Below are 19,678 nucleotides of genomic sequence, written 5' to 3'. Positions count from 1 at the left end.
GGCTTTGTTTTAGCAGCATTACACTCTAACTCCCACAGGGAACCACAGAAGTGCTAGAAGCTGAGACCTGATATAAGCTTTTAACTTAGGATCCTGTGGCATCCGAGATTGGAGGGAACGGACAGGCTTCAAGTGAACACATGCCAATGGGCTTTATCTGCAGAGAAGTTTAGAGTCTCCTCAGATTTTCAAAGGGGTGACCAATTCAATGAATTTAGAAGTCTTTGACCACAAAAAAATACTGTGTTTCAGAGCATCCTCCTTAAATAAATTTGCTGTGTCCCATACTTTCAAGTGAAAAACTTGTATTTCTGTTCTCTAGGAAAAAGATTAAATTCTGTTGAGATTCTCAAGATCTAAAATTTGATAAATTTTTATTTTTGGGGGGGTGGAAAGGGAGTTTTATATTAAGGAACAGAAAAAAAAAGCTATCTGTAAATTGGAAAATAATGAAGGAAAGAGAGCTGCAGTCATTTTTCTTAATTTTAATATTGCAAAGGAACCTGGGTGGGTCAGTGGGTTGAACGTCTGACTCTTGATTTCAGCTCAGGGAGTGATCTCCCATTTTGTGAGCTCTGCACTGACAGAGTGGAGCCTTCTTGGGATTCCCTCTTTTCCTCTCTCTCTGCCCCTCCCCTGCTTGCACGCGTGCACGCGTGTGCGTGCTCACTCTCAAAATAAATAAATAAACTTTTGATTTTAATATTGCAATGTAACCTGAATGTTCCTAGCTTACCAACCCAACCAGTGGGCATAGATGAAGAACATTAATAAGGTCTGAATTTAGCGTCCTCACAGCCCTCTCTGCCATATGTCAGGACCTCAGCTCATCTCCAGTTTTTTGGCAATTTCGCGAGTATCTCACTTGGACTCGGGAATAAGTGCACACATGTCCTGATTTTGTATCATTACTCAAGTCCATTGCTAGTAGCCACTTTATTGCAGTTCTGCAGCACAGCCATCTTGGTGAGGATCTTCAGTGGGAATGTTTCCTGGCGTTCCCACTCCACAGCTGCCCTTAGATTCCTGCCAGATGTCCCCCTGTGGTGTGCAGAGATTGGGGTCATGCCCTTCTCCTCTCTAAGTAGGAATATGGCACCTAGTCTTATTGCGTAGGCAGAGTTTCTTAAGAGTCTTTAATCATAATGCTTTTTCTTTCACTTATAACCCCTGCTTCTCTATAAGGAGGCCCTGAGAGTTGGGGTGGATAGCAGATTCTTTTCCTCCTTCTGTTCCACATCACTCTTTTCTCTATCCCAGATGAGCATGAAAACCCTCCCTGCCTTCTTTCTCTGTATGTGTTTGAGGGTGGGATAGGGTATAAGTCCTGCATACTGAGTGACAAATGCAAATAAATATCTGGGGTTGGGGATTTGAGGAAGTTATGTTCAGCTTATATATTTCATTCACTTTTTTAATATTAGTAATAATGAACCTTTTGTATCACTTAGAATACTTTGGGCTGCAAAGTAACACAATATTAATTCATAGTGTCTTAGTAGTGATGCTAATATTTTCGGCTTCATAATATGCTCTGGATAAACATCCAGCGTAAGACTGTTCTATTTACTAGTGTATCCCCAAATCTTAGAACGCCCAGCAATAGTAAGTGTTCAATAAATACTCACTGAATGAGCAAATGAATATCTGTGCAATTTTCCTGGCTTTTCCTTCACAAGCACAAGGTGGCTGCCATTGCTCTAAGCATCACGTTGTCATATAGCAATGACCAAAGCAAGAATAAAGGATGTTGGGAGATGAATGATTCTATCCACATATACTTTTCCTAGCAGGAGGAAAATCTCTAAGAAGACCTCAGCCAACTTCATATGTTTCAATGCCTAGAAATAGATTACTAGCATGCCCCTGGACCAGTCACTGTAAGAGAGATATGGGATTTTCGTAATTTTTTTGCATTATTATTTTTTAAAAGATATTTGTGTGTGTGTGAGAGAGAGAGACAATGTGTAAGCAGGGGAGGGGCAGAGAGAGAGGGAGACACAGAATTCGAAGCAGGCTCCAGGCTACGAGCTGTCAACATAGAGCCCAGCGTGGGGCTTGAACCAACGAACTGTGAGATCATGACCTGAGCCTAAGTCAGACTCTCAACCAATTGAGCCACCCAGGCGCCCCTGGGATTGTCATAATTGACTTAAGCCAGTCTTGAGTCCTCAGATGAGGTGGAGCACTTTGAGACCTAAGCAAAATTGGTAACCAGGAAAGAGAGAATGTCTGTTGGGTTGTTAACTAACACTGTCTGCCATGCTCTTTCCAACATACCTAAACCCAGTTTTTGTATTTGTTCCATTTCCTCCCTTGCAGCAACACATTTGTCACTGGAAGAAAGTCATTAATCACGTCCTCATTTTTAAGAGTCTTACACTGGATAGAAGTGGGCAGAATATCTGGTCTGTGTATTATTTATTTAAAAAAATTTTTTTTAAATATTTATTTATTTTTGAGACAGAGAGAGACAGAGCATGAATGGGGGAGGGTCAGAGAGAGAGGGAGACACGCAATCCGAAGCAGGCTCCAGGCTCTCAGCTGTCAGCACAGAGCCCGACACGGGGCTCGAACCCACAGACCGTGAGATCATGACATGAGCCGAAGTCGGACGCTTAACCGACTGAGCCACCCAGGCGCCCCAGGTCTGTGTATTATTTAAATGAAGAAAGAGGCCAGCAGTCCATATCCTTAGCATGCTTAGAACTAGAATTTGGCAGCGGTCTTCAGGTTGGCCTCCCTGCCTCCAGCCTCTTCTTGCTCTAATTCATCTGCCTCACAGCCAACTGAGTGATTAATTCAGATTCTATACATGACAGTTTAATTTTTCTGCCTAAGAATTTCTGCTGGTTCCCATCACGTTTCATATGTAAACTTCTTAGTATCACAAACAATGCTCTTCAGTCTTGACTCATCCTGTCTCTCCAGCATCATCTACAGGTGCCATTTCTGTTTTTGTTTGTTTGTTTGTTTTGTTTTCAGAGAGAAAGAGAGAGGGCACAAGTGAGTGAGGGGCAGAGAGAGAGAGAGGGAGGGAGAGAGAGAAGTGGGCTTATCCACAGCAGGGCTCATGCTTACCCGCAGCAGGGCTTGAGCTCACCTGCAGCGGGACTTGAGCTCATGAACTGTGAGATCATGACCTGAGGCTAAGTCAGATGCTTATTGACTGAGCCACCCTGGTGTGCCGCCGGTCCCATTTCTTACCCATCCCAGCTTCACTTTGCCATGACAGACGTTCTCACACATTTGTGGCTTTTACAATGCCATTCCCTCTTTCTGGGGTATCTTTTTTTTGTCTACGCGATTGTCTCCGTTTTGTGAGCTTTCCTTGTTGTCTCCAGGAGTTGCAGGTGCAAGTATCTGTGGTTGTCAGGTGAATGAATAAGGTGGGGTAGGTGTAAGGGAAAAAAGTGCTATTGATCATTGACCTCAGTATCTTAGAGAGAACAGGGGGTTGTGGAGACTGGCAGACTGGAGAACGTGTGCTAAAGAAGGTCATTCAGTATTCAGCTTTGGCAAATTGTTGCCATGATGGAACATGGGCCCTTCATTTCCAAATATTCTGACTATTCCAGAGAAGCCAGGGATCAGTATTAGAAGTGAAGTCTCCCAATTTTTATGTATTTAGAGTTTTGATATTTCAAAATATTGTAGGCCCAAACCAAACACAAGCCAGATGGAGTGGGGCACCAGTTTTCCATCTCTGCTTTGGTCGTGTCCTTCTCTGAACAACCATGGTATTAGATTGAACCACAGGAAATTACTGAATGGCAGTTTCATAGGTTTCAATTTGATACTTTGAACCTCCTACTGGTATAGCATGCAATACATTCGAGAATGATTTTTTGAGAATGGCTTAAGTTGTTTCATAAACCTTGGATGCAGGATGTTAGACTTCTTCTTATTTACTTATTTATTTTTTTAGAGAAGGGGAGGGGAGGAGAGAGAAGGAGAGAGAGAATCTTAAATAGGTTCCCCACCCAGCGTGGAGCCCAACACAGGGCTCCATCCCATGACTGTGAGATCATGGCCTGAGCCAAAATTAAGAGTTGGACACTTAATCAACTGAGCCATCCAGGCACCCCAAGGCTTCTTCATTTTTTGAAATAAAGTTAATTTTGGCTTTCCCTTCCCAGAGTCTGCCCCAGCCAGCATTGGTAGGTATGACATACAATATCATTTAGCTTTTCATCGTTCATTCTCTTCTCTTCCCTGTGGAGAACACCCCTAACTTGCCCAATCTACACTGTGGGACAAGGCCATGGTGTTGGTTCCTGTGATGCTCTGGTCCACTCAGAAGCAGGCAGCTTTTTTTGCTGTTGGCACACTCTTTCTCTGTCCTACTCAGTCCTGGGACATGGCTGTGGCTTTCAAGGACATAATACTCAGTAAGGAGACATTCACCTTTGGGGTGCTGTATGAGAGTAGAAAGCAGGTCCTCACCACTGGTAGAACCACACCCTCTCTCTTACAGGCTCGGGGAGTCCAGTTTTTCCCAAAGTTGGGCCACTCTCCTCTCCTTCCAACTTTGGAGCACATTCCTTCTCAGACAATCTAGACTTCTGCATCACTGGGCCAGGATTTTGAAGAGCGAAGAAGGAAGAGGAGGATTAGTTTTTAAGGGTAGAAATTCACATCCAACTCTTGAGCCTTTAGTCAAGAAGACATTATGTAGTTTCAATTTGCCTGTTAAGTTATAACACAACACTAGAATATCAATAAATCATGATGGGTTTCGTTCACACAAAACCCTCCCTGACTACACCTTACTAGCAGGGTGCCTGGCACATAATAGGTACCCCAAAACTAGTGAATTAGCCTAAATATACCAGTTTTATTCTGAAAAAGAAAGGGGTGGGGAATGGGAGGGAGAGAGAAGCAGGGTGGGGAAAGGAGGAAGAACAGGGGGGAGAGAAGCATGAGGGAGAGAAATGAATAATTACCAAGTACCTACCATCATCTGTCTCTTTATTGTTATTAAAATTAACCCCCCCCCCAAATTACCACGTAGGTATTTTCATCTGCATTTTATTGGAAAGGAAACTGAAGCTGAGTGAAAGGTTAAGTAAGTTACCCAACATCACAGAGTTTCTTAGTTGCTGAGTTGGGATGAGACCAATCCATCTCTCACACCACAGCAGTTACACACCTGTGCCAAATATTCCCAATGAGTCAGGTGATCCTTGAGACCCTAGTTGAAGCTGCCTGTGTTTGACAAATTCAAAATAATATAAAAAAATCCTCCTGTAGTTTGGCCTGGCGTCACCATGGAGTAAGCTGCAGGGAGCTGGAGGCCAACCCTGAGGGATGGTTTCCATAGTGGACAAATGTGTTGTGGCACAGTGTGACTTCCACTATGTTGTCTCTGTAAGAAGTCCAGTGCCCTCAGTTAACCAGTTTTGTGCATTCTAATGGCTCTGAACACCCTTTTTCAAAGGAAAGGACCCCCCTGCTACTTCTTAATAACCTTTTTCTGGTATGAAGCCTTTTACTGATGCTGGTGGCTTTTCATCGTGAGCTCCTAAAAGGACTAAGCACCAGGATGCTCATGCTGTCCATGAGAAATTATATGTGATTATTCCTCTAGCTGAGAAAGAGTGCCTTGCATCCCTAGAGTGTAAAGTTGAAAGTTCCAGATGGACAAGAGCTCTTGGGGTTCCACACCACTCTAGGGGACAGTTTGTTCCTTTCTTTTGCACTTTCTTTATTTTCAATGCCTCCTGATGTCTACGTGTCTACAGAAACTCCTTTAAAGGATTGCCTGTTCCAGCTAAGACAACTATCTATGTCTAGAAGTCTCTAATTAGTTTCAGTCCAGTGTTGGCAAGATTTATTTTCTGTAGAAATCAGACTAAGAGAGAACGAATTTGCCCATTACTGGTGTATTAACAGAATATCAATTCAACAGAACTTACTCAAGCACCCCACAAAACAAAGGACATTTTGAATGCAGACTTCTCAATGTGCATGATTTACAAACTTGGGCTGGTTATGAGGGAGGTCAGCCAGAGTTAACAAAAACTCAGAAATATAGTTTAATGTGCTAGAAAGAACACTTTCAAAATACGCATCTAGGGATCACTTGGGTTACTCAATAGGTTAAGCGTCTGACTTCAGGTCAGGTCATGATCTTGCAGTTTGCAAGTTCAAGCCCCACACTGGGCTCACCGCTGCCAGCACAGAGCCTGCTTCAGATTCTCTGTCCTCCTCTCTCTGCCCCTTCCCTGCTTGCACTCTCCCAAAACTAAGTAAACCTTTTAAAAACAATTTGCATCGGGGCGCCTGGGTGGCGCAGTCGGTTAAGCGTCCGACTTCAGCCAGGTCACGATCTCGCGGTCCGTGAGTTCGAGCCCCGCGTCAGGCTCTGGGCCGATGGCTCGGAGCCTGGAGCCTGTTTCCGATTCTGTGTCTCCCTCTCTCTCTGCCCCTCCCCCATTCATGCTCTGTCTCTCTCTGTCCCAAAAATAAATAAAAAACATTGAAAAAAAAAATTAAAAAAAAAAATAAAAAATAAAAAAATAAAAACAATTTGCATCTAAGAAATAGAATTAATTCGGTCTAATGTATTTCCAAGTGGAGATTCACCTAAGTCCACTTTTATATGTAGAGGCTATGTGTTAGGAACACTAATTTATACTTTAAAAAAATATGACAGGTTTTTAAAATACAGGCAATCCTCCTGAGTCATTGATCTTGAATATGATACAAATTTGACAAAATCAGAAATTTGTACAAATGTAAATCACAACTCCACCAGGCTGAACTGCTTGAAAATGAGTAAACCTTCAAAGGATGACAGCCATAGCTACTCTTCATCGTGTGCCAATACGTTACCAGCAGCGTAATCTTACAAGGCAATAATTATTATCCTAACTTTTCTGTTAAGTTACAGTGTTTGAGGAGGTTAAACAACTGGCCCAAAGCCATGTAGCTGGTAAGTAACAGACCTCTGGGCTCAAGCTGAGATGCCCTCAGTTTGCAGACCCTTTGTTCCTAATGCCCAGTTTACACTGCTAAGAGACGATATAGTCAAGTGTTTCTCAAACTTGAGTGATGAGCCTATGTCTTTTAAGAAAAAACAGCTTACGTGGATTCACAATGTTGACATAAATGATTTGTATTACCAGAGGCTTCAATAGGTATAAAACATGTTTCTTTTATGCTCATGGTTGTTAGATGAGCATAAAGTCAAACTCCATTACAAATTAAACACCAAGAAAATTAAAAAAACAATAGAATTTTAATTAGTAGCAGTAACATGACAGAAGATGCTGTTTTGCTAAAACAAAATTGCCCAGATTAGCTTTAAAAATACCAAAAAATATCTACTACGCACCACTATAGGTAATAAGTCTGCAGTTATGGGATAGTCACATAAATGTAATGTTCAGAATGTTATAATTACAAGGCATGAGAAATGTTCAGATGCCAAATTTTTTTAAACATTAAAAAAAAAGTTTATGTATTTATTTGAGAGAGACAGAGACAGTGCGAGCGGGGAAGGGGCAGAGAGAGAGAGGGGGAGAGAATCCCAAGCAGGCTCCATGCTGCCAGCACAGAGCCTGAAGTGGGGCTCAAACTCATGAAACCATGAGATCATAACCTGAGCCAAAACCAAGAGTCAGATGCTTAACTGACTGAGCCACCCAGGAGCCCCAGATGCCAATTTTAATGGAGTAATTGATAACTCTATAAATTATCTTATTTTCTTGAAGAAGATTCTGTCTTTTTGGAAATCTACATTAAAGAGTACTTAATTGAATTATCACAGGAATGTGAAACTAAAATTTTCTCATTATGTGTTAAATGGCTTTACAACCCTGTTCTTGAACTGTTGCTAACCAGTACCCCAGAAAGCAGGTTTCACTAGGATTCAGCAAGTCTAAACTATTGCCATGTGCCATGTGATGGTTCAATTTTCCACCTACATTTCTCTTTTCAAGGAGAATGTTTATACTAGTTAAAGATGGTGTTGGCTCTGATAATATGTAAGCCTTTCAGTGACTGCACCCAATAAAGGTTCACTTCTCACTCATGTCAAAGTCTGGTCATGCAGCCTTCCATATTTCAGGATTCCTTCCATTTTGTGGCTCTCCCTGCCTTTAGTCCTTAGTGGCCCTTCTGTTCAGCTGGTAGATGGGAAAAAGAGCAAAGGCTCTATGTGCCGGAGGGGACGTGGAGTGGGTGCTTACATGGGTCTGGCTTGGAAATTGCACATATAACTTGTGGCAACATTCTACTGGCCAGAATCATCACCTGGCCACATCCAAATGCAAGAGAGGGTAGTAAATGTAATCCAGCTGTGTGTTAAAAAAAGCAAAAGGAGGGGCGCCTGGGTGGCGCAGTCGGTTAAGCGTCCGACTTCAGCCAGGTCACGATCTCGCGGTCGTGAGTTCGAGCCCCGCATCAGGCTCTGGGCTGATGGCTCGGAGCCTGGAGCCTGCTTCCGATTCTGTGTCTCCCTCTCTCTCTGCCCCTCCCCCGTTCATGCTCTGTCTCTCTCTGTCCCAAAAATAAATAAAAAACGTTGGAAAAAAAAATTAAAAAAAAAAAAAAGATTTATTTAAAAAAAAAAAGCAAAAGGAAACAAGAAATACATAGCAGAATAGTCCTCATTATGAAAAAAAAAGTCACTTCTTTTTAGCGAACCGGGAGTTCTCACATGAACCAGATCATACATATGAATACCAAAATTGGTCTGTAATGATGTAGAAGTGACTAGGTTTAAGTGGCCATCCTTATGATCTATGAATACTTACACTAATGTTTTAGAATATCCCTAAAACAAAAACATTAAATATAAAAATTGTCTTTGAAAACTCAGACATCTGAGAAGACATATACCAACCTGAAAGACATCTGAGAAGACCTACACAATCCTGAAGGTCCCTAAGTCCTGATTTTAGGATCCATCACCCTGAATGAAACGTCCATCCTAGTCAGGCGGGAGTGCTCCCCCACGCCTGTTCATTGGCCATAACTGTTCCTGGCCTCGAGCTTTTGTTCATGCAGTTCACTGCCTAGAATGCTCTACTCCTTTCTTTTCAGAAACTGATCTAACTTGTACTAACCACATGGCTCATGGCCTCACACCTCTACTAAGGTTCCCCAGGCTTCCTGTTCTCCAGAATCTCTGATTTTTCAGAAACCTTATCTTGAATAGAACTAAAAATTTATTCATACCGTTATTTACTTTATGAATATATGACTTTTCTTATCAAATGGATTCTCAGTCAGAATCTAGAGGAATTTTCACTCCACAAAGAAAGGAGAAAGATAAAGATAGAATACTGGTTTTTTTAAGGTTTAGTTAATTTAACTTCCAAAATTTTTCCCTAAGATCACATCTTTTCTATTTTTTTATATTAAAATGACTTTTGCTTTTATAAAATAATGGTTTGAGATATACAGAACAACTCTTTCTCCCTCTCTCCCCACCCTTCTCTCTCTCCCCCTCTGTCTCCCTCTCTCTCTGTCCCAATGAAGAAACTGAACTCAAAGAGGCAAATTAACAGTCTTAAAGTTTACATTGTAAATTCAAACCAAAGTATGTCAGTTAGGATATTGTGGGCAAAAAGAACCAGGAAACTCAAATGAAATGTCTTAACCAATAAAGACAACTATGAGGAAGTCATGAAGAAAGGCTCCCATGCAGGGTTGATATTTGTCAGTGACTCAGTGATGTCATCGAGGATTCAGATTCTTTCTGTATTTCCTGCTTAGCCATTCTCATCCGGGTAGCTTTGGTTTCAGGGTGGCAGCCATGGTCATAAGCAGACATGACAGTGTTTGACAATATGAGATGGTCTCTCTGTGTTTATCTTTTGTAAAAGCGAGGAAATCTTTCTGAGAGGTTGCTAGCAGATTTCTCCTTCAGCTCATTGGCTGAAAGTGTATCACGTGCTGAGAGCCAAACCAGTCACCGCAGCAAAAGGAATGGAATAATCATGATCGGTTAGGATGTACCATTGAGCGGGGTTAAGGGTTATCTTCACTTAGGAGTGGAAAACAGAACAAAATTGGGTTCTGCAAACACAAAAGAAGGGGGGCAGTGGTAGCTGTCAATAAACAATCATTAAGGTCCACTATGTCAAACTGCTCTTAGGGGTCTTTCTGCTGAACAAAATGCTGTTTCCATAAATAGAAGTAAAAATATACATGTAGGAGAAAGATATTAAGAATGTAAATTCAGGCATAGAGAGGGAAATTGGTTCCTAATTCCTTTCTTTAGAACCATCAAATACCTTTATAATTTATGATAATGTGCATTTATATGTGCAATACAAAAATTCCTCCTTCTGGGGCACCTGGGTGGCTCAGTTGGTTAAGCATCTGACTTCGGCTCAGGTCATGATCTCGCCGTTTGTGAGCTCCAGCCCTGCGTCGGGATCTGTGCTGACAGCTCAGAGCCTGGTGCTGCTTCGGACTCTGGGTCTCCCTCTCTCTCTGCCTCTCTTCCTCTCACATTCTGTCTCTCTCTCTCAAAAATAAATAAACATTAAAAAAATTTTTTTAAATTCCTCCTTCATTCTTCCTTATGGTGTTATAAAGATAAATAAGCTCTATAAAGTCGTATGCCATAAGTAAAAGTTTTTATCACAATATTGATTTCAACTCTATTTCTAAAGAGCTGTAGAAATTTTATAAAAAGGAAAAATGAGACTTTAGGAGCAGCAAAGAAAAGCCATACAATTGCACAGATTTTTAAAGCAGGATTTTCCACAAAATATGTCAGAGCAGTATAAATATATTAAAAAATATTCAGCTTCAGTAGTAATCAAAGACATGTAAATTAGCATGAGAAACGTTGTCATTCATCAAACTGACTTTTTTTTTTCCTTAGGCTTAGTATTAAAAGTCTGTGTATGTATAAGGAAATAGGATTGTAACTTGCTGCATTTTTTCTAGTTGTCATTTTAGCAATATGTTACAAATGATGGTTTATTTTCTGTCTTCGCTAGACTTTAGGGTCATTGGGCATAGAAACTGTATTTGCTCTACTGAGTATTCCTGTTGTCTACACTTCTACCTAATAATTCAGTAAATATGTATCTAATCTATTGATGGTCACTAAACATCTTTCGAAGTAATAAACAGGTGTTTTAAAAAGTAGGCATAGCTTTTTTACCTGACTTTGAAGTCTCTAGGAATATATACGAAAGAAATAACAGTTATATACCAAGAATTATCTATAAAGATGTTTATTCTATTGTAGTTTATAGCATCAACAACAACAAAAAATGTCAGTGGAGAAATAATGTTTAGCGATAAGGGACTAGTATTCTAAATGTTAGCACATTCAGATGACAATCGCTAATAAAAAAAAACACTGCTGAAGATTATTTAATAACATTGCATACATTCATAAATGTATATTATTAAACCAAGAAAATTTTCAAAATAGCATGATATCTTTTGTTAACCCCATGGATACATGCAAATGCTTAGAAAAATGCTGAAAATACATACAAGAAAATGTGAACAGTGATTACTTCATTATGATGGTTCTATAGCTGGTTCTTTTTAATGTTTTTTTTATACTTGACATGTATTATTTTTGTAATAAGGAAGAGAAGAATAAATGTTCTTTTAAATGAGTGATTCAAAAAAAAATCCATTTGATTACTCCCAATCACATGTCATTATTTTATTTTCATAATAGTGGCTTGATAAATATATACTCTTTATCAACCAAACTAAAGCATAAAGAACCCATTACCTGGTATTTTTGTGACAGACTGTAGGATATTTTCCCATTGTGATTCCTCCAGCAAAGATACATGTTTTTAAATGATATTTTAAAGATTACCAAAAAGAGTCACAAATTTCTGTGTAAATTGTAGAATCACATCCTCTAGTTCTGACCCTCAAAATTTACTCTATTATATTTGAAGTTAAGCTTCAACCTCATATGCTTCTTATGCAAGAACAGCAACTTAACGTTTTAAAAAGCTGCTTGCCTGCTTCTCTCTCTTTGCCAGTGCCATATAAAGAGCAGCGCAAGCATATTATCAATAGGATGTGTGAGTCATGTCAATAATTATGAGCAACAGCAATACTTTTCTCAAAGATGTGTGGTTTTTTTTTAAAAAAAAAAACTAAGCAAAATGGCATCTTTATGCAACTGAATGAGATTAGAGGCTGTTTAGAAGCAGTGGCGTCTTGTCTTGTTTTCCATCAGTCCATATCATTGTTGGTGAGAAAGCAAATGATTCACAAAACACAAAGCATGGCATTTTTAATGTGACACATTTGATACACATAGTATCGGGCGTAAACCCATTGTCCCTAAGACGTGATTCAAATTCCGGAACAGGGTTTTATAAGGTCCACCATGTTTATCAGCAACATCGAAGTAGCTCCCTGGGTTCTCCAGGGTAGATATTTAAAGTTTTTTTTCTCCTTTTATCAAACCTATGCTTCTAGCACCTGTCCCTTGATGGGATGATGACCTCAACACTTGCATTATTCAGAAAAAGAGGAAACACAGACAGAAAATGACTCTACTTGGCACCACTTAGCCTGCAAACTTACCTACCCTACCACCTGCCAATCCACTCTCCTCTCTGTGGTCAATCTGTGCTTTGGATTTCATATTCCCTCGGCATTCCCATAAACGGTACTCCATACATTAGACCCCTTTCCTGTGTCTTCAGCTTCTGACTTCAGCCGTGGGCATTTCAATATCCTCTTGGACAGTACGTGAAGAGCATCAATAAAATGGCGATTGCCATCTACTAAGCATTTAGTCTGTACGGGAGTGGAGGCAGAGGCTGTTAAATCTATGAACTTACTTCTTTCCACCTCTCTTCAAGTTCAGTGCTGTTTTCCATATTATGCAGATGAAGGGACTGAAGCTTAGGAAGGTTGAGCAGCAGCTAAGATCATACGACAAGGATGTGGCAGATAAGGGAGTCAAACTGAATTCTGTCTGATTACAGGATTGTATCTTGACCGCTTTGTTACTCTGTGCTTGTTCATCTCTGAAAACCCTTCTTTGGGACCTAATTTCTATTTCATCATAGACAAACTTCCTGAAAGACTTGTATTCACTCTCCGTCTCCACTTCTCACTCCTCAACCCACTGCAGCTCAGCGTGTGCCTAACAACACTGACACCACTCCAGCCAACGTTGTCCATTACCTTCTTGTTTCTAGAGCCCAAGAATCTTCTGAGTCACCTCCAGAACTTAACTTGCAGCAGCTTTTGACTCCATTGGCAGCTCTCTCCTTGCAACATTCTCTTCTATGGACTTTCATAAAACATCCATTTGGTGAGTTTTTCTCCCATTTAATCCGTCTTTGGGGTTGTGAGTTTCTTCTTTTTTCTCTGTCCCTTATGTGTTGAAATTCCTCCAATCTGTCTTCTTTTTATTCCAAATACAAATACTTTCATCACGAATACTATCTTGGGGATTTCATCCACTCCCATGGCTTTATGTCTAAGTGCTGATAAAGCTCACATTTCTGTCTGGAGCCCAGGTCTCTATCCTGACCTTCAGACCTGAATATCTGCTGTCTATTCACATCTGACTTAACATGTCCTACAGGTCCAGAAGTAGAGTAGTGATGTATTGAGAGCATCCTATCTAGACTCAGATCCCTAGACATGAATCCTGGTACCACCGCCTAGAACCATGTACCTCTGGGTTTTCATCTCTCTGGGCCTCCATTTCCTTACCTGTACTTACTGACCACACACAAAAACACACACATGCATAGTTTTTCTCTTTTTAAGCGAAATTACACAAATAAAGATATATAGAATTAAGGATACTATAATACTATTGCATGTTATTTTTCATAAGTATTATGCAAGCCACCTGTCACCTCATCAAATGAGAAAATGATGTTATGTTCTTTATTTTTTAATATTCCAATATTGTATTTGTTATGGAGCAAAAACTATAAAGGGGAGAGAGAGAGAAAGAGAGAGAGGGAGAGAGAGAGAGGGAGAGAAATAAAACAGAGGAAGGGAGAGAGGAAAAATGATTGAAACTTGAAAAACAGAAAAGAAAACTTGAATTTTCACAAAATTTTATACATATTACTATTTATTTTTTTATTTTTTTCATTTATTTTATTCTTTCTTTCTTTCTTTCTTTCTTTCTTTCTTTCTTTCTTTCTTTCTTTCTTTCTTTCAATATATGAAGTTTATTGTCAAATTGGTTTCCATACAACACCCAGTGCTCATCCCAAAAGGTGCCCTCCTCAATACCCATCACCCACCCTCCCCTCCCTCCCACCCCCCATCAACCCTCAGTTTGTTCTCAGTTTTTAAGAGTCTCTTATGCTTTTACTATTTATTAATGGTATCACTCAGAGCAATTAGTATAAATTATTCACTAAGAAGGACTAGTTGCTTTAGGAAGATTAGTACTCAGTAAACAATAATTGAGTAGTGTTTCTCAAATCTGATGATCATCAGAATCACTGCAGAAAATTTAAAATGTATGTATGTGGATTTCTCCCCAGACTTACTGAAACAGAATCTCTGAGGATGGAAGCCAGGAATATGTATATGTTAAAGTGGTCAACTGATTCTGGTAATGAGCCTTTTTTGGAAACCACTGACGAGCAGGGTTTTAGTCATTTGATATACCAATGTACTAAAACCAATATAATAAAATAGTCATGACCTTTTTTAGAACAAATGAAAACTATTTTCAGTGCTATCTGATATTTTATGTTTCAATCCTGGATAATTTGAGAGAGAGGACTCAAAGCACTCATCATTAATGATTACATCTATCAATCTCCTTTGCAGGGAGGTGTGACCATGTGACTAAGTTCTGCCACTTGGGTGAGAACGGAAATGAGGTGTGCAGATTAGGGACTTGCCTTTTGAGCAGTGTTTTTTTTTTATGTTTGTTTATTTTTGAGAGAGAGAGAAAGACAGAGTGTGAGTAGGGGAGGGGCAGAGAGAGAGGGAGACACAGAATCTGAAGCAGGCTCCAGGCTCTGAGCTGTCAGTATAGAGCCCTACTCGGGTGCCAGAACCCACCAGATCATGACCTGAGCCAAAGTTTGATGCTCAGTGGACTGAGCCACCAAGGCGCCCCTCAAGCAGTGGTTTCTAATGGTTTTTGTTCCGTACACTGTTGGTGGCCTACTAGAAGTCTAAGGACTCTTTCTTAAAATAATATTTTTATATGTATAGGATAACATATTTAGAGTTACAAAGAAGACCAATTATATGGCATACTGTTATCAGAATAGTAAAAGAAAATCAGTGATACAGTGATATAGATGTTTATCAACACATTCAACAACATGATTCAGCAGCAGGTTATGGCAGAATTATGAACGTTAGAGTTGCTCAGGGTGAAGGTGGGAGAGATATTTCAAGGTAGGGTAATGTCTTGGATTCAGAGCACATAGGTTTATCTGGCTTCTAAGAATGAATGGACTCTATTCTCATGTTTCCTAGACCCTAGAAACTTCTAATTATGTCCCTGTCCTACTTCAACAGTTACATAGAGGAAAATTCTATATATAAGTTTATAATTTAATATAAATATTTAACTTATTTTTCAACCTTGGTACCTAGTTTGTTTATCCATTAATCAGTCCGTCCATCCATCCATCCATCCATCCATCCATCCATCCATCTATCCATCCATCCACCCATCCATCCATCCATCCATCCACCCATCCATCCATCTATTCATCTATCCATCCTTCCATCCATCTGCCAAACAAACATTTTTGAGCATCTGCTATACTCTAGTCACTATGCTGGGGTGTCTAATAAATGTTGGTGACTCACAAACTTGCCAGATGTTGAGTAATGGTTATGCCCGTAGTGACAGGCAAATGTCATCTCATCTTTGAGTCTGACCACATCTGCTTGCCCAGTTAGAACAAGACAAGAATTGGGTGTACAAGGAACTGAAAAGAGATATTGCAGAACTGGTTAGTTTTTCTATCCCTATTTCAAGTTTATCCTAACTATCTGAGCTTTTCTGAGAGTATTTGTCTCTCTTTGAGCAAACTGTCAGTCTGCAATACTCAGATCCGTTCAAGGAGAGCATACAAAGTCAATCCTAGGAAATTGACAAGAAAAAAATTCCCTGTGACCCTAATGATTCAAACTGGCCATCTGCATGGTTCAAAATGAGGAAATCCGTAGCATTCCAAATGTCCATTCTTTATGGTTTAAGTCAACCAGGTTGACTTAGCCTGGTCTTTTTAAAACTGCATGACACTTGTTATAGTTAATGGCACTGCTTCACTTAGAGTGGAATATAATTATATCCTTAAACAAAAAACAGCATTTGAACCAAATTGAATCAAAACTAATTTTTAAGTTTAAATTAATTGATGGGAAAAGAAATCTCTCCTAAAATGAAAAACAGAAAAAAGATATGAAAGAAAGTCTTTCCTGGGAGAACCTACCAGAGACCTGTAGATTGACTTATTCTTTCCTTCCAGGCTAGGGCTTGGAAATTTGGACATTCTCTCAGGTTATCTGCCTACATTTTCATTGTGGAGATCGAGTGAAATGATGTATGAGACTGTGCCTTGTACGCTGTACTGTTCTATGCCAAAATAAGAAACTCATCATGACCTACAAAGTCATTTCCTCCAAAAGAGGTTAGATGGTTTTCCCCATTCAATTGTTATGTACCTGTTTATCTTCTGCTTTTGGCTTGTTTGCTCTTTTTCTTATCTTTGTGTGACTATAAGCCATTTATTAGAGAGGACTTTGAATTCTAGCTCAATTCCATCAACTATTTTGTTTGGTGGTTTCATTTGAGCCATATACTTCCAGATTTTCCTGTTTAGTGGTTTACTGGATTTTTTTTAAGTTTATTTATTTTTGAGAGAGAGAAAGAGAGAGAGTGCACCTGGGTAAGGGGCAGAGAGAGGGGAAAAGAGGGTTCAAAAGAGGCTCTGTGCTGACAGCAGTGAGCCTGATGTGAGGCTCGAACCCACAAACCGTGAGATCATGACCTGAGCTGAATTTGGCTGCTCAACCAACTGAGCCACCCAGGCACCCCATGGTTTACTGGATTTTTGTCATTAGTTATCCAGATCCCCACAGAAAAGGGACTTATGATAAATGGAAAATCAATTCATATCAGGAGATGAATGTAATTGGCATGGAAAGGAAAAGGTACAATAAACAAGGGTTTATGACTACTTCTCTACCTGCCTGTTACCACCGTATTATTTTTGAAGTATTTACAAAGCTATCTCCATAACTAAGTGAATGTCAAATGTCAAATATATTCATTCACCATTTTATGTTCTCTTAAATAAGGGCTTCAAACACTGGAGTGGTGGTGCGGTAGGGTGGAAGTGTGTTTAGATGACTTTCTTACCATTCTTCTGAAAAAATCTGCTTTCCATGGGCAATCTCTTTCCCAACTGTAGTCGTAATAGTGAAAATAATATAAAAAATATTACTGTCATTTTTGAGTACTTGCCATGTACTAGGCATTTTATATCCATTTTCTCATAACAGTGGAAGATTGATACACATACACACACACACACACACACGACGTTGATGTGATTACAGTGGATTGGTTATTTGCGTTAGCATTTTGACAACCTTCCGTAGGAGTTCTTTACCAGCTCAAAACCCTCATAGGATTCCTGTGAGACAGGCTGGCAGCCAGCATCTTTATTTAGGCAGGGTTTGAGCCTGATTCAGTTTTTTGCCTAGCACCTAACTTATTTTTAGAATGCAATACATGGTAAAAATAAATAAATAAATAAATAAATAAATAAATAAATAAATAAAATAGTGAACAACAATACAATCAAAGCAATACAGTTTCACTCCTCAGATTGGGTGAGATCTCATTGGAGTTTCTTTTAGGGTGTCTGATGTATGTCCTTGCCTGGCGGTGAGAGATGAAATAAAATTACACCAATTTAGCTTTCTTTTGATTAAGAAATTAGTCAAGCTTTTGAAAGAATAGGCCAGCAGCCTCTCTCCCTGAGAAAGCCAGAGAATAAGCCAGGCAGGGTCAGAGTCTCCACTGGCTGCTTCGTTCCTGGCATTTTGGCCATGGCGTACTGAGTGTATTTTCCTCACTTTACCTCCAGGCCTTTGGGTATTTTCCAGCTGTGTCCACGGTCCTCAGACAGCATTAACCAAAACCCCTTTGTTTTTAGACCAAGTTAGGACTTAGCAGCACATAGGATGAGGTTAGGGAATCACTGAGGAAAATGTACTGGTGGGACACACTCAGGGCTCATGGCATCCACTGTAGTATATTTTTCACATCTCATATTCTGGATTTCAATCTTACAGCTCCAATCACTGCTAGAGTCCCAGAACTTTCCAGATACAGGGAGACAGATTAATGCTCACTTAGCTCACAACAGACTCCATGTAAAACCTAAAATGCTAGAGTTAAACAGTGACAATGAGAAATGTTAACTGCTGAAAAGAATCCCTTCTCAGTGGAATCTATATGAGAGGCTAAGTGTTCATCAGAGGGTTACTTGGTTACATGAAGGCAGGGCAGGAGAGCTAGCAGAACGAGCTGATCATTAAAAAGTCCCAGGTTATATCTGCCTGGGAGGACTTTTGCTACCAAGATGGGAAAAGGCAAATTCCTGAGCCAGAGCATTTCCTCCCTCTGGAAATTTCCTGCCTTGGAGATCACTTGTGCCTGGTGGAAAACATTGGATGACACTAGAAATATTTCCCCTGGTCTCTGACATCTTCCCCAGTGCACTTCACTGAACAGGCACTAAGAGAAAGATAGTTAAACACCAATCCCTATAGCACATACACGTAGAATGCTCTACATTCACATTAGGAACCCATCATTTTTCTGAAATAAAATGTCAAGTAATTTTCTTTTATTCGTCTAGTGAGAGAATAAAGGTGACATGTTAAAGTAAGCCAAAATAAATGGAGGAAGTGGATGGGTTCAGTGCCATTTAATGGCTTCTTTATATAGGTAAGAGCTGTTTTAAAAAACAGATACTCCCAGGAGGTTTAAATCTACCTAATATTCATAGCTTGGTGCACTTGAATGAGTAATTTTTTGGTGAGGTCTAACGCTTGATTTATAGAAAATGATGATTAAGAACTTTACATAGGAAGAAGCTGAAGCCTACAGCTCTGAACACAAGTAATTGGGTAGAGGCCAAGGGCAAAGTGCACACTTGCTTTCTCAACCCTTGTCCAAGGCTTTTTAAACAATTAAGTACAGCTTATGTTTCTCCCAATACCCAAATAAGGGTAAGCGAATTCTGGCTTAAGAGAGAGGCGGAATGGAAAGGAGTGCTTGTTTGAGAATGAGCCATGAGTGGACTTAAGAGGAATCCCAATGGAAGGTCATAAGGTGCAGGGAGGACCATGATGAACATCTCCATTTCTGCAATTCTTCTAGAATTGGTTGGCAGCTCTCATGCCAGGCTTTTTAAAAAAATTTTTTAAATATTTATTTATTTTTGAGAGAGAGAGAGAGAGAGAGTGCACGCATGCACGAGTGGGGGAGGGGCAGAGAGAGACACACACACACACACACACACACACACACACACAGAATCCAAAGCAGGCTCCAGCCTCTGAGCTGTCAGCACAGAGCCCAACAAGGGACTCAAACTCATGAACCAGGATATCATGACCTGAGTTGAAGTAGGATGCTTAACCAACTGAGCCACCCAGGTGTTCCTCTCATGCCAGGCTTTTTTGTAGATTTTGC

The sequence above is a fragment of the Neofelis nebulosa genome, chromosome 12 (assembly GCF_028018385.1).
Source record: "Neofelis nebulosa isolate mNeoNeb1 chromosome 12, mNeoNeb1.pri, whole genome shotgun sequence".
In the NCBI taxonomy this organism is placed as follows: domain Eukaryota; kingdom Metazoa; phylum Chordata; class Mammalia; order Carnivora; family Felidae; genus Neofelis; species Neofelis nebulosa.
The sequence above is the reverse complement of the archived record's forward strand: the minus strand, read 5'-3'. Positions refer to the sequence as shown.